General features: G+C 42.6%; 1 protein-coding gene across 1 annotated transcript in view; it reads left to right on the forward strand.

Annotated features, from left to right (window-relative positions):
- Nucleotides 1-15,123, forward strand: part of SLC5A10 (solute carrier family 5 member 10) — a 203,047-nt gene that overhangs the window by 174,774 nt on the left and 13,150 nt on the right.

Genomic DNA, 15,123 nt, shown 5'->3' on the forward strand with positions numbered 1-15,123 from the left:
CGCGGGAGTGGGCGTTCCTAACATGTCTGTGATTGACATTTTGACCAAAAACGAGCTCCCCCCCCGTCGCGTAAGCCGCGCCACGATTGGCGAAAGGAGCCAAACGGCGATGCGCATGCGCAGTATAGGAACGATTTGAGTTCTTGCAGCGGAAGACCACAAGATGGACAGTACACTAGGCGCACTGGAATAGTTTGTAGTATCCACAGCTGGGGACCATAGATAACCTGCAGCCAAAGAAATTGGGCTCTACACACGATACCCAGTAGAAGCAAGTCCATGGGGTCAATCCAGGGGAGGGGGTAACCAAACAGAGATTATGTCATTATTAAGGCTGTTTGAAGCTGAAACGCATTGACTTTCTGCGCTGTTTATACCGCGCTACAATAATCTTTACGCTATACTGTGATTTTACTGTGGTGCCAGCTTTTCTCCTATACAGGGTAGGAAGTAGTCCAGCGAGGCTTCAGGGCTAACAGCCAACCTGAAGCCCATAATCCCCCTTCCTTCAGGGGAAGATACATTCTGCACAGGTTCCAGCCTATTTACCCCCTCTCTGACTACCTACCAGGCATCGCCTCTTCAGGGATTGGCCAGAGGGTAGTAAATGTTCAGGTGAGAGATTTGACTGGCAATGTAATGCAGGCTACACTGCAAGATGCATAGTAGACTGGTGATTCAGGTTGCCAGACTTTCCAGCATTTAAGCCCCGATGGAAGAGAAGTATTAAGCCCCCCATGCGGATTGGCTTTTTCACTACTTGTCAACAAAAATAAACTCACTGGACTAATTTAAGTCTTGTGACACACATATTCGTTTTAATGCACTCCATGGACCACTGGGAAACCACGGTTGTCAGAGAGCTACTTTCAAAAGTTGGAATCTTTTCTGCTATTTGCCTACCCTGGAACCCAGCGTATATTTGTCCTTTCCTGGGTCCCAGATATATATTGCCTCCACCAATTTATATCATGTCGAAAACATGGATCCAGAGAAAGCCAGTCATTGGCAGATATTGAGTACACTTTTCAAATTTGAAATTTGCCCCTCCTCTCCTACTTTCCAAGCATACCTCTTTTATGTTACGGGATCTTATAGGTGAAAGATAAGGCTTAGTAGAGACAAGAGAGTGAAGCAAAGCTTTACTTTTTCACAAGAACGTTTTAGCTACCTATGACTTCTGCCATGTATATCTTTGGATCTACCAATTATTTTATATACAGTATGCGGTTTTCTTTGAAGATAACCTCTGTTTAGTCATCTTTTCATATACAGTACATTTGCTTTTGTACTCCCATTCAACATTGAACATTTGGTCCCATAAGGACAAAACCACCACTGGTAGTTTTACAGTCATTTTTATTATTGGACACTTGATATTTCTTTGTTTTAAATGTCATCTCCAAATGTCATTGTAATGGAGTTTAACTACTTTAGACCCGGCATATAGTCAAAAGACGGCGTCCAGGTGGCTCTATAAATCCGGGACGCTGTCTTTTGACGTCCTCCGGCCCCCGAGATGCCAATGCGCGTGCCTGGTGGCCGCGATGTCCGCCAGGTACCCACGATTGGCAATGGAAGAGCAGGGACGTGGAGCTCTGTGTGTAAACACAGAGCTCCACGTCCTGTCAGAGAGGAAACAGTGTCAAAAGTGTTGATGTGTCCGCCGCAATATCGCAGTCCTGACAAAATTCGCAGATCGCCGTATTACTAGTAAAAAAAAAATAATAAAAAAATTTCAGAATTCTATCCCCTATTTTGTAGCCACTATAACTTTTGCGCAAACCAATCACTATACGCTTATTGCAATTTTTTTTAACCAGAAATATGTAGAATACATATCGGCCTAAACTGAGAAAAAAAATAGTTTTTTTTAAAAAAAAATGGATATTTATTATAGCAAAAAGTAAAAAATATTGTGTTTTTTTCCCCAAAATTGTCGCCCTTTTTTGTTTATAGCGCAAAAAATAAAAAACGCAGAGGTAATCAAATACCACCAAAAGAAAGCTCTATTTGTGGCAAAAAAAGGACGTAAATTTTTTTTGGGAGGCACATCGCACGACCGCGCAATTTTAATTTAAAATGACGCAGTGCTGAAAGCTGAAATTTCGCCTGAGCAGGAAGGGGGTATATGTGCCCAGTAAGCAAGTGGTTACAACTCCAACACCTCCACCTTTAGTGGTGTCTGATCACCAGCAAGATCCTGATTGTATTAATAAACCTTTGTGTCACAGACATTTCTAGGATGGGTTGGAACATTTTGGGTTTCTCCTCATCTTCTGTGCCAGTGTGACAAATTTATAGAGTGAATGTCCCCAGCAGGACAAAGATGGCAATAAAAGATTGACAGAGGTTGTTATCCTTTGCACATTTTTTTTTTTTTTTTAAAGACCTAAAAGAAAATGAAGAAAAATGAAAAGAAAATGGTATCTTTTGCAGCAGACATTTATTAACCCGAATTTTAAAAAACGGAACACACCAGTTTTCACAACAATGCTGCTGAAAACCTGCATTTGCAGCCATCATCAAGTTTATTAAAAACGAGGAGGTGCTTGAAACTCATCATGTCATTCTGGCTTCAGAATCGCCAGCAAGCAGTCTCAGAGCGGCACACCCCACAATCCTAAAGCGTTTTTAATTCCACCCAGGCAAATGAAGCCACTAAAATGTATAGCGGCACGCCTCTCTAATTGTTTCTCACGCAGTCCTTTCAATTAATGTTTGTCTGTCAGGAGATAGAACCAGGCTGACCCAGCTGGTGGTAACATCCGCTTGGGAGCCCTGGCATCATAACCAGTTCATTTAAAGGGGAGCCCCACCTTTACACCATAAACAGAATCAAACTTAGGCTTTGATTTTTAGATATATCTTATTTGAAAATGGCCTTATACTTTTGTATTCTGCATAATATTCTATTATCATGAAAATCTTAAATAAAAACAAAAACAAAGGAGATGACTCTAGTCATGGATAGAGATAAATGAGTGTGATAATTTCAGGATCACCTGTATAGACTACAATACAGACCTTGATCAGTGGTACTGGATAATGAGAAGATGTCGATGTGTTCACAATTCCGACGCACAAAATTCCACACATGCTCTGAATCAAGTATGAGACGGAAGCGCTCGGTCTGGTAAAACTAGCGTTCGTAATGGAGATGGCACATTTGTCACGCTGTAACGGATTGAAAAGTATGAGGCTGAAAAGCGCAAATCGACTCTCACCAAACTTCTATTAACACGACCGGTATTAAACATCCCTTTTCTAGTACCGTCGTACGTGTTTTACGTCACCGCGTTCTTGACTTTTGGAATCTCCGACAACATTTGTGTGACCGTGTGTATGCAAAACAAGTTTGAGCCAATATCCGTCAGAAATGTATCCACGGTTTTGTTGTCGGAATGTCCGATCGTCAGTACGCGACATAACAGGTTTGTTTTCTGCCTAGAACATGCACATTACAATGGTTAGAATTTTGTTAGTTTAAGAAAAATTTGCCATCTTGCTCCTTTGAAAACGAACAACAATTTGACCCCACTAACTATTAGAAAATGAAACGAGCATTCCTGCTCCGTTCCGACCTTAAAAGAGACCCCTATGAAGCCCTTCTATGTAAACCTATCCTTGAACTCCTCCGCCCGGAACGCCAATTGGCTCTGCACCTTTTTAATGCAGCTAAGTTGACCATTGCAAGGGCATGGAAAACCCCTGTACTCAGCTTCGAAGTAGTTAAAAACCGCATGAACGACATTATGATTAATGAGAAACAATACATTTCTCAGGGTCTGGCAACCATGGATATCATATAACCAACACTCCAGGTTCAATAACCTACTTCTCTCAATCTAAGGGCCTCTCTTATGCCCTATTCTCTGCAGTCTAACCATTCCCCTTCTTTGACACTCCTCGTTTCAAGGAGTTGGTCTATTGACGATGGTTACAGCGATACAGAATAAATGAAATAGAAAAACCAAACAACATTTTTTTTTTCTCTCTTATCCACAATCAATATGCAGTTAATCTGAGAATGTATGCACCCCTTTATGTTGCTTGGGGTTTTCAAGCTTTTGCCTACCATACAGCATACTCTGGGGCATTGAATGACTTTTATTACGGCGTATTGCTGCTGTTTTTTTCCCTTATTGTACCTGATGAATAATGTACCACGTATATAGCATCCCTTTGTTGGGATCCTCTTCTTCATTTTATGTTTGATGTAACCATCACACTGTTGCACTAATCTGTTAAAATTACTTTTCTAGACGAGCATTCCAAATACAATATTTTCTTTTTTTTTTTTAACAAAACACTGCAGGCGTATGACCAGCTTAGGACTTTAGGGGAATACGAAGATACTGCTCCTTTGTTAGCAAGGAAGACTTTGAGGGATAATAAAGACACAGCTTGACATATCAGTTGATTTCCACATCCATGCTAAGGCCCCTTTAAGGCATCTTTCACACTGGGGAGCGGGAAGTGTCGACGGTAAAGCACCGCTATTTCTAGCGCCGCTTTTGTGGAGGTATTCGGCCGCTAGCGGAGTGCTTTTAACCCTCACTAGCGTCCGAAAAAGGGTTAAAACCACCTGCGAAGCAGCGCTTTGCCGTCGGTTCAGCCGCAATCCCCATCCCTTTCAATGGGGAGGAGTGGTGGGAGAGCGGTGTACACACCGCTCCAAACATGCTGCTTGCAGGAGTTTTTTTTAACGTTCTGCCAGCGCATCGCCTCAGTGTGAAAGCCCTCGGGCGCCTGAAAAACGCCCCAGTGTGAAAGGGGTCTAACAGATGCGGACTGTTTATTTCCTCAGAACAAACATACGTTTACATCAGTTTTTCATAATTTTCTCATCAGTTTTTTTACATCCACTACCAATGCAAAAACAGACCATTTGTCCATTTACATCCGTATTTCGTCCGATCCAGTTTTTTTAATGGAACAAAAAATAGGGCTTTGATCCGTTTAAAAAAACGGATATTGGCAGATGTAAACTGATGATCATCCGTTGACATCCATTTTTCAATAGAGATACATTGATGTCTGTTTTTCATCTGTCAATGGATGGGAAAAAAAAACGGAAAAACGTGTGAAAGAAGCTTAACAGCGTAGCTGGAAAAATCCCCACTGCTGGTCATTGTATTCAGTCCCTGCACCTGTGGTTGCCTGAATACAGTTATGTTCAGCCAACCATATTCCACCCCGGCTCAGTTGAATTCGCGCAATGCGATTTCAGTCATACAGATAGTGTGGCTGAATTCACATGTAGATTTGCCATTGACGGTAACGGAATCGCAAGTGTGTCCCACAATTTGCGGCGATTCGGGAATCGCGGGCAGAATCTGTTTTTCTGCCCATGATCCAGAACTCCTAGGTGTAAATAGAGTCACAATTGGCCACACTCACTGTTCACTGTGGCGCACTGAGCTGCATTACTACTCTCCTTGGGGCATCCAAAAGTACCCCAGGTCTTTTACAATCTTATAGTGTATACAAAAAAAAAAGAAACATGCGGCGCGCCGCTAAAGAGTTTGCGTTTGGCTTGAAGAAAAGGCGGCAACCCTATTCACGAGGTACATAAATGGCCTGCACCTATAGAAAAGGTATTATTCAACTTTACTGAAAGCTGCAATGTTTGTTGCATAGACAGATACCCAGCAAAATCAACGTTGTTCCTCTGGACTCTCCTGCCCACATGCCTGGGCTGTACCACTACCCTTTTCTTCTATTTGTTATCAGAAGCTGGCTGTCATTTTCGGTTTCTTGCAACCATCTCCTGCTAGGTCTGCCTGGGACATGTAATTCTTGCCTTGGCAGGTATAGAGGCAGGGGAAGGGGGGGTCAAAAAACTATAAGGTAAATAAGCAAAAAAAAAGTAGTTTTTTTAATCTGGTAGAGGAAGGGTTGGGGGGCTATCGGAGAGGGCAATGGGACAAATTGATTTTTGGGGTGAAGTTTCAATGTCCTTTCAACCATGTTGTGGACTGGAATTTGCAGTTCCATCCAGCTGCGAACCCCCCCCCCTTTAAGAATTAAACTTATATACAAAAGCAAATTATACCCTGGAGTATGTGGGGCAGCTGCAGCTCACAGTGAGGAACAAAAGTGATGCGTGCACACAGCTTGATTTTTACTTGTGAAGTTCTCATCTATCTTTCCCTCTTAGAAGGCAGCGCATGGCAGGCTGGGATATCAGCTTGGCAGCACAGAAGCTTGGCATCTCAACAAGGTTCCTTTAGGACAAATAACCCTGCCCAGAGAGCCTGGATCTTGTAACAATAAAAGTGTATTTATTTATTTTTCACATTTAAGGGAGCTCGACTTATTGCGGCAGGTTCTTTCTGATGGGGCTTGTCCTGTGGCATTGTGTTTGGTGCCAAGCCTTGATAATTGTTCTAAATGTGGCTTGTGCTGTTGGCTGGGTTTAATTAAAAACAAAGTGTGTCATAAACAGATTATGCCAGACACGAACCTAGGCCTATACCCTAGTGTAGACCCTATTGTAGGGTTGTGGTCGCGTGATGGGGTACTGGGGCAGGAGATAAAGCCAGTACCCCTCACGACTGCAGGACCTTTGTATCTGATTACTGGGGATAAGTGCGTTTTAAAGGGGTTGTAAAAGTACAATTTTTTTTTCTAAATAGTTTCCTTTACCTTAGTGCAGTCCTCCTTCACTTACCTCATCCTTCCATTTTGCTTTTAAATGTCCTTATTTCTTCTGAGAAATCCTCACTTCCTGTTCTTCTGTCTGTAACTCCACACAGTAATGCAAGGCTTTCTCCCTGGTGTGGAGTGTCGTGCTCGCCCCCTCCCTTGGACTACAGGAGAGTCAGGACGCTCTCTACGTTGCAGATAGAGAAAGGAGCTGTGTGTTAGTGGGCGCCCTGACTCTCCTGTAGTCCAAGGGAGGGGGCGAGCACGACACTCCACACCAGGGAGAAAGCCTTGCATTACTGTGTGGAGTTACAAACAGAAGAACAGGAAGTGAGGATTTCTCAGAAGAAATAAGGACATTTAAAAGCAAAATGGAAGGATGAGGTAAGAACAAACAGAACGGAGGGCACACCGACCTAGTGTGATACTGATAAATGAATTTTATTAAAATTGTTAAAATAAATCATTGTACTCACAAGTGGAGTTTAAAATCAGGCCTTGAAAGACAATACAGCAGAAGTCCAACACCATCGGCAGAACACGATAATCGCTTCAATCTATGACCGTGGTTAGGGCTGACGCGTTTCGGGGGCGTACCCCTTTCCTCAGAGCTTGGTGGTCTGCAGTGTTGAGGTAAGTGAAGGACGACTGCACTAAGGTAAAGGAAGCTATTTAGTCAAATGCAGGTCAGAAGGAGATCAACTGCAGGTCAAATGACCCTCTCAATTAATTCTGAATGATTTCAAAAGCATCTCAAATTGATATCTACACAAACCTAAAGCCCATTTACATTGTCTCTTTTCTTTCGTTTATAGTACAAAAACTAAAAACCGCATAGGCGATCAAATACCACCAAAAGAAAGCTCTATTTGTGGGGGAAAAAGGACGTCAATTTTGTTTGGATACAACATCGCACGTCCGCGCAATTGTCAGTTAAAGCAATGCAGTGCTGTATCGCAAAAAATGGCCTGGTCAGGAAGGGGGTAAATCCTTCTGGGGCTGAAGTGGTTAATGGAAGACCTCTTCAATTAGAGTGAAGGATCCTTTCAGTGTATCTAGGGTGTGATCACAATATAAGAAGTGCTTGTGTTTTGTGCCGGAACACTTGTATGTAATGAATGTTTCTTTGTCCAGGAACGCCGCATACAGCTGTACATACACTGCCCAGCACCATGTTCTCATGTCTCCCCTGTAACAAGTACATTACGGTGATATCACTGAATGACGTTTGCAGCATTATGTGATTCCTGCAAGGTTCTCACTGTGTGTAATCCTGTACGAGTGCACACCTCATTCCTCTGTATTTGTACTAGCTGTGAAAAGGCCATTAATATCACCTATCTCCATTTACCTGTAGAATACACATACAGTACAGCCTGACCTATATCACCAAAATGTCTGCTCCTAATCTTCTGGCTTAGTTGATTGCATCGTAGCCTATAAATAAAACAATTGAATGGGTGACTATGAATGAATGGCAGATTTACATAACAATATAAATGTATGACCATTTCATTTTGTGATTTTACATTAATTCCAATAGTCCATTTCTGCATCACACAACCAATTGAGACACACATACAAAGTTTGATATTTTAATGGATGATGGATTGTTTGCCTGAGAGCACTCATGCCTAGGTTGATCGCACGTTGAAATGTGTATGGCCACCTTAAAGCTAATCAGATGCCGATCGGCAGACCTTTCTCAGTCACGCCCCTTCGACAGAAGCTGGCCAAACGGCCGGCTTCGGTTGGACTGTTTGCTGTACACATGGGCCGAATGTCAAAACAAAACTTTGACTTAAAGCGGGATTCCACCCGGAAATTTTTTTTTCTTAAAAGTCAGCAGCTACTAGCAGTGTAGCTGCTGACTTTTATTAAGGACACTTACCTGTCCTACTCGCCCGCGCTGATGGCCCCCCCAATGCCGATCCCTCGATCGGTTCAGGTCCCACGCCGCTATTCACACTAAGGGAAACAGGCAATGAAGCCTTACAGCTTCACTGCCCATTTCCTACTGCGCATGCGCGAGTCTCGCGCCGACTTGTGAATGGGCGGCTGTTCTCTGGGAACACACACAGTTCCCAGAAAGCAGCCATTCACTAGGAGAAGATGGAGAAGAAGGACAGTGGCTACGGAAGAGGCAGATTACGGACTTCCGCATAGCAACAGGTATTTCGGGTGAGAATAATAAAACCTATTTTTTTTTGAGGATTTTTGGGCTAAAAAAAAAAATCCTGGGTGGAACTCCACTTTAAGGGGGTTTAAGTGGAATTTGTAGTCTTGCTGTCATGCTAACATTTTAAATCACTGAGCAACATAATACTAGTGCTACAAAACCAATATAATTTAATTACGGTAGTTAATCCATGCTTAATAAAAATGTGAAAAATTATATCTGTGAAAACTCATAATTAATCCAAAAATAGTCCTCATGTACGGTATACACTCTTGTGAAAATAAATGCAAGAAAAAAGTGTCCACAGCAAAGTGATGTAAGTTCTTCCCACCACTAATTCACCACCGTGCAGAAAAGCGTCATTTCAAATGGACTCTCACCAGCTGATAAGATCTTTAGATGTTAATGGATCAAGTAAGGCAGGATGTGCTGTGCAGAAAGGCCACAAGGTGTCTCTCTCCTTTCCAGGGGTCTGCTCCAGGTGTCCACCAATCTCCTGGATAATTCCTTTAGATCTTATAAAAGCGAGCAAAAGGCCCACTACATAGTGTAGTAAATTATAACAGACCTCTTTATTCTACTAAAATTGCCCTTACATAGGTCAAATTCAAATCACTGTGGGCCAGATTCACAAAGGAGATACGACGGAGTATCTCAGATACTCCGTCGTATCTCTCAGGCCCCATACACACCATAGAATCTATCCGCAGATAAATCCCATCAAATGGGTTTCTGCGGATAGATCCTATGGTGTGTACACTCCGTCGGATATTTATCCGCAGATAAATCTCCCCTGGGATGGATTTCCAGCAGATGGATATTTGCTGACATGCTCAACAAATCCATCTGCTGGAATCCATTCCAACGGATGGATCCGCTCGTCTACAGACTTACCGGATCCATCCGCCCAAAGGGATTCCCCGCACGCGTCGTAATGATTTGACGCATGCGTGGAATTCCTTATATGACAGCGTCGCGCCCGTCGCCGCGTCATAATAGCGGCGACGGCGCGACACGTCATCGGCAGAGGATTTCAGCGCGGATTTCAATGCGATGGTGTGTACACGCCATCGCATAGAAATCTTCTGAAATCCTCGAGAGGATTTATCTGCGGATACGGTCCGCTGGACCGTATCTGCGGATAAATCCTCTCGTGTGTATGGGGCCTCAGAGTATCTATGCGACTGATTCATAGAATCAGTTACACATAGATAGCCCTAAGATCCGACAGATGTAATTGTTTTACACTGTCGGATCTTAGGATGCAGTACCACGGCCGCCGCTGGGGGGAGTTTGCGTCGTAAACCAGCGTCGGGTATGCAAATTAGGAGTTACGGCGATCCACAACGGTTTTTCGCGTTCGCTACGTCGCTGCTAGTCTAGTTTCCCGTCGCAAATTTAGTCATCGTTTTGGGTGCCCTAACTTTACACAGCACACGCATGTGCTGTATAAAGTATGGCCGTCGTTCCCGCGTTGAAATTTAAAAATTCACGTTGTTTGCGTAAGACGTCCGGGAATACGGATGTACGCTACGCACATCGCCGTTCGAAAAAATTACGTCAGTTCGCGCAAAGCACGGCGGGAATTTCGAAACGGAGCATGCGCAGTAGGTCCGGCGCGGGAGCGCGCCTAATTTAAATGGCACACGCCCCTTTAAATTACGCGGGCTTACGCCGGAGGCCGCCAGCGTAGGTTTTCATTGCAAGTGCTTTGTGAATCAGGCACTTGCGATGAAAACTTGCGGCGGTGTAACGTATCTACGATACGTTTCGCCGCCGCAGTTCTACGTGAATCTGGCCCTATGTCACCAAGAACAGTCAGAACAATCATACATGGTGGATACCAAACTTCCTGTTTCCGGTTCCAGCATCTGACATCACTTCTTCGATGCGTTTCATAACATGGACTTTATCAAGTCAAGAGGATGTACACCAGGGGGTCTTAGTTTTTTTCCTGAGTGCTGGCTATTAGGATACATTTCAAATCACTGTTTTAGTGTAGGATGGAGTGGAGAGAGATTAGGACACCTGTCAGTTTTTATTGCTGTATGTGCCCCTGTTAGGGAGATACACCCTCTCTATTTATCCTGTTTACCATTATCACTAAGTCAAAGTAAAAGAAATTACCCAAATTCTGGGCTGTCCCCTGAAAAGTAATAGTGGGGAAATCTTCCATTGGGGACACAAGTTCTGGTGACCTGGGGGTCCCCAAGGAATTCCCTCAATTTGCAGGTGTTTCCTCTCACTTCCTGTTTGGCTATGGGACAGGAAGTGACATAAAAACTCCACAATGGGACATAGATGGGGGGGGGGGGGGAATCTGACAGAGGTTATAACCCTCCCTTGCTCTATCGAAAAATAATATATTTTTTTCCTATAGTTAGTAGCCTATAGTTCTACTTTAAAAACATTGTTTCATTGGAGAAAGTGCCAAAGTTTACAGGGTATAGATGTTCCCTTTGCATTACTTGAGTGCAGAGCCTGTGCATGGCAAATAAATGCTCATTCCTGGAATAATATGGTTCACTATGGTTTGAGAGGTTATGGGGGCCGAGAATCATTTGCTGCCCAATAAACATCTTAGTCAGACAATAGTGCATGACATGCCGTGTGTCCATAGCTGCAGCCAATGGAAGCAGCACTGTGTTGGCTATCCCTGCCAATGTGGGAGATGAATGGGAGACCGTGTGTTGCTGGTAGTGCTATGCGAAGCAGAGAGGCAGGGTGGCAAGGTTGCCATCTACCCATCACATGGCTGTGATCAACAGGTAGAACGTGATTGACCTGTTTATGACCCCCGAGTTGGAGGAACGTCATGTTGTTTATAGTAGACTTGTCAGTAAAATAACTGATGTCCTCCTTTAACCTTCAGTATAACTATAATCTTAGCTTTGTATATTGTTTTAAAAAACAAACTCATTCTGTTTATAGGTTTTAATTATATATATATAGATGGGAGCATTCATATTTGCTCATTACATAAGGAGGCTTTGCTTTCTACTTAACAGTAATTGTGACAGTAACTGTTACAGTGTAGGTCTATCAGCTCGATATGATAGAAAACATCATCTCTAGGTGGTTTATCCTGGTATGTCACCTTACGTTATGACGTGAATTAGACCTTCACTCTAGAAATGTACTTTCCACCGTCCCAATCCTCCCTTCGCCACATGACAAAAAGAGCATATTTTTTTTTTTTTTCATTTACCAATTTTTATATTCATGATAGACCTGACCTCCCCCCATTGCCATTCTCGTCTAGGTGAGAATGACCTAAAGCCTCCTTGGATACCAAAGTCACATATTCCAGGAGGCTTCCCTACATCACCAGACAAATTATCATTCATCTGGCACAGGGTTATAAAGGGGACGGCTGCAAGAACCCGAAAGAAACAACCAGCTCGTGATGTAATAGATTAAATTAATAACGACATTTGGTGGTGCAGAAGAGAGGGAGAAACGGATAAGTGCAGGATTTGCTCTGCTTGTATGTTTTTCCAGGATAAAAGGCCATCAAAGGTTATTGATATATCGTAGGTTAATGTAATGGGAAAGGGTAAGGTCCATCTTCAAAGTGAAACTGTAGTTATGTTGGTTCTGCCAGCTTGCTTGCTTGCACATTATGGCAGACTGATCTGCCTGTTTGCATTTTTACGCCATCCGCCACTGAAGTCATCTTCCCTGGTCTTCAGCCATTGGGTGGCCACTGATGCTGAAACACCTGCACATGCATGTTGGAGTTACATTGTCCCAACACCCCTTTCCATTCATGGCATTTTATAGAGAAGACTATACTAGTTATAAAATTAACTAGGAGACAAAGGGTTTGATTTTAGCAGAAGCAATAAGTTGCTAAAATGTTCTATCTACTAGTAATTCAATATAAACCATAGAAATACCACGTATGATGTCGATCAACTCAATTGAATTATATATACATTTTATGGTAATTGCTCAAAATATATACGAGGAGGTTTTCTAAAGGTTTCTGCACTTTTATATATATAACTTAGTTTAAAAAGTGCAGAAAGTTTTTGAAGAACCCTTGTACTGAAAATACGCTGTAGTTTCTCTTTAAATATCAGTACCCACCATGAAACCAGATTACACCATCTGCAATGGCTGCCGGTGCCCACAATGTGTACAGAAGCAGCAAAGACTTCCTTTCCTCATACCAGGTAACGCTTGTTTGTTCTACAGGGGAAAGCGGGTTAGATCCCTGCTGCTGATGCCTTCTCACAAACACGATTGTTAGTCCTGACAATGTAATGTATTGTAGCTTACCAGCCTTTAGATGTGGTGGCTGCATTCGTTTTCTTTTTTTTTACCTTGGGATTCTGCCAGTAAAGCTCGTACTTTCCATGGTTGACAAGCTCACTCACTGTACTGTATGAACGAGCAGTCCCTGTCACCCTAGGATCCTGATTTGGACTACAGAACACCACCTCCTATCCTGCACCCAACAACATAGGGGGAGGTGTTTTTTTTAATCCACAGAGAGAACACATTATACAAGTTAAAAGCTTACGAGATTTCTGGCAGGATCAACAAGTGTTTTTTCACTTATCATACAGACACAGGAAAACGCTTTTAATGGTATGTTTAACAGATCAAAAGGAAGCAAATAGAAGAGATTAGAACAGTAGGACTGAGAATTCTGGTTTAAAGAAAGATTTTAGAGATGGTGGGGGATCACTCCGCGAACTGGTTTGGCAAGTGGGGTCTTGGGCTTTACCACTGGTTTGGCATTTTTTTTTGTTCTATGTGTTGTTTGACTCACCTGCAATGTCACCTAATGTCCTTCAGTTTGAGAAATGCCTCTCCAAAGTCGTCGCACTTTGTGACTTGGTACCCTAAAAAGAAGACAAAGCGTTTGAGATCAAGCTTTACAGAATCCACAACAATAGCATATGGGACTGTCAGCCCATGCCATTTGTAGGACTGTGCCACATGGGTGCTTTACCAAAATGTCTGATGCCATCAGCTAAGCCTTTATAAGCTGTGGTGTATGATAGTAAGACAGTACGTTTGTAGGCTTGTAATCTTTTTTTTAGTAAGATTTCTAGTGATGATGACATTTTCATTACTGTCACCTTCATATCTGTTAGTGGATCCTGGGTAAGGAGACACCTGATATATTTTTTTAACAGCTTTTTTATTGAAGTTCAAAGATTTGCAAGGTACAGGATTGGAGAAGTTAAACAGGTGACACACATGACTCCCAGTGCACTCCACCATGGCATAAGTATTACAGAAAGATGTGTCAACCAATGGATAATGCACTTATGCATTGTATCCTAAAGAAAGACAAAGTGGATATAGCGTCATCCATTGTCCCATTGGTGTATGTTATGATTAAATGGGATTATGTGGCCAAGGCTCAGGGCGACATGCGTGGGAGATGGAAAAGAGAGGGAAGGACACTTGAGATGAAAAGATAGAGGACCGAGATAGAGTTGGGAAAAGATATGGCAAAGGAGGAGGAGGGGAGTGAAAGGAGGTAATGGGGTTTCTGCTCAAAGCCTTCCCTCCTCCATTAAATTTCTTGTAATGGTGATAAATTGGTCGCTATTATCCAAGGTTGGTTTGATTGTGCCCTGAGTGTAGGAAACAGATTCAAGCACTCCAAACAGCTAAACACTTCTGGTGTCTGTCTTGTAGGAGGGCAGGGATCTCTTCCATCCCCATTATTTTGTTGGATTCTTCTATCCACTTAGCAGTGGTATGGGTATTGGGGATCTCGACTATCTCAAAACAAGGACTTTAGATGCTAATACCTTACATGCTGTCAGTATGGATTCAGGTATGATAGATAGAAAGGCAATCTCCAGGGTCAGAGATATGGTGAGCCTGTGACTTGTTGGTAGATCTCAGAAATTGAGGTCCAAAATAGTTGATAAGCCGACATCACTACCAGATGTGTAGTATGGTCCCCACTTCCTTACTGCAACCTCCAACATTAAGTAAAAAATCCTAAGTAACATAAATAGGCAGCAATACCATAGGGTTATTATTTTCAAATTCAATTTTTTTATATAATTGGCAATACTTGTAATAATATGTTAAGGCTCTACCCCAGTCAGTCTCAGGTAGAATGTGTTCTAGTTTCCTTTCCTAATCTTTAGTATAGTATGTTGGTGTAAGGAGTGTGTGCATTACAAATTTGATAAAAAGCTGGGTTATAATGTGTGAAGTATCCACCGCACCTTTACAAATGGCCTTGAGATAGATGGACTGCTTTTAAAGATAGTCGTAAACCTTTTGTTATAATTGAAAATACTGTAGCCCAGGGG

Source organism: Rana temporaria, chromosome 6, assembly GCF_905171775.1.
Source record: "Rana temporaria chromosome 6, aRanTem1.1, whole genome shotgun sequence".
NCBI classification, from domain to species: domain Eukaryota; kingdom Metazoa; phylum Chordata; class Amphibia; order Anura; family Ranidae; genus Rana; species Rana temporaria.